This window comes from Neophocaena asiaeorientalis, unplaced genomic scaffold, assembly GCF_003031525.2.
Source record: "Neophocaena asiaeorientalis asiaeorientalis breed wild unplaced genomic scaffold, Neophocaena_asiaeorientalis_V1.1 scaffold705, whole genome shotgun sequence".
NCBI classification, from domain to species: domain Eukaryota; kingdom Metazoa; phylum Chordata; class Mammalia; order Artiodactyla; family Phocoenidae; genus Neophocaena; species Neophocaena asiaeorientalis.
In genome coordinates, this window is record NW_020176572.1 from 963761 (window position 1) to 964914 (window position 1154).

Consider the following 1154-nt stretch of genomic DNA (forward strand, 5'->3'; position numbering starts at 1 on the left):
TGATATTGTAGAAAACGCATGTGTTTGGAGTCAGCAGACCTAGGATAAAGTTCTTCTGTAGTATGCATTATCTGCATAATTTAAACTCAGTCTTTGTTGTGTGGTTGTGAGGACAGAATGAGAGAGTGAATACAAAGTGTAAGGCCAACTGGCCCGAGGCAGGGAAACACAATCAGATTCACAGGTTGCATCAGACCAAGTTCTCCGGATCACCCAGTTCCAGAAACTGCCCTGGAGACATTCCAGACCACCCAGTTCCAGGAACTGACCTGGGGACTTTGAACCCGGCCCAGCCTTCCCGCCTTTCGAGGGGCGGGACTAACGGTCCCCCAGGATACCCGAAAAGACCACCAAATAAGGAATACCCTGCGCCCTCCCAGATTCACCACACCCCTTTCCCTTCTTCCCCTATAAAATCTTGCCCAACCCTCGCCCGGGGTGCGACTTCTCTGGCCCCTTTCTTTCGGACCAGTGAACCTCGCCCGGGAGCGCTCCCTAATAAAGCTCACTTGAAGCTTTCCTCTGTTTCGCGGTGCCGTTTGTTAAGATCCGACCTTACACAAAGTGCATAGCAGAGTGCTAGGTGCTCAGCAGATGATGGATAAATGTTAGGGGACCCATCCAGTGATGAATTAGTCAGTATATGCTGTATTTCTTTCTTTCTCTCTCTCTCTCTCTCTCTCTCTCTCTCTCTCTCCCTTCCTCCTTTCTGTATATATCCATTAATTATCTAGGGTACAAACCCTCATAAATGGAGGTTCATGTTCAAAACTGTAAATTAACTTCTGTACCCATAGTCTTCATTGCTAATGTCCCTCCCCTTTCTCTTCAGAATGAGTAGACACTTTTCTGATATACAATCTTCTAACACTGAATAGAAAATTATCTGCTAAAATCATTTATGACTTGATTGATATTCATTCAAATTAGACTCCTCTCTGTGTTCTGAGTGCTTCTGGAAAGGCATCTGATACAATCAAAGCTGTTGGAGGTGATTGCTAAGAGGATGGAAAGCATTGAGAGCAGCTGCCATTTTATGAACACCTACGACATGGACAGCTCTGTGATAGACATTGAACACAATCTCTGTCTACGTTTCATAGCCACTGTGAAGGCAAGTGTTTCTGTATGTAATTCAGAGATGAGAAACTAAG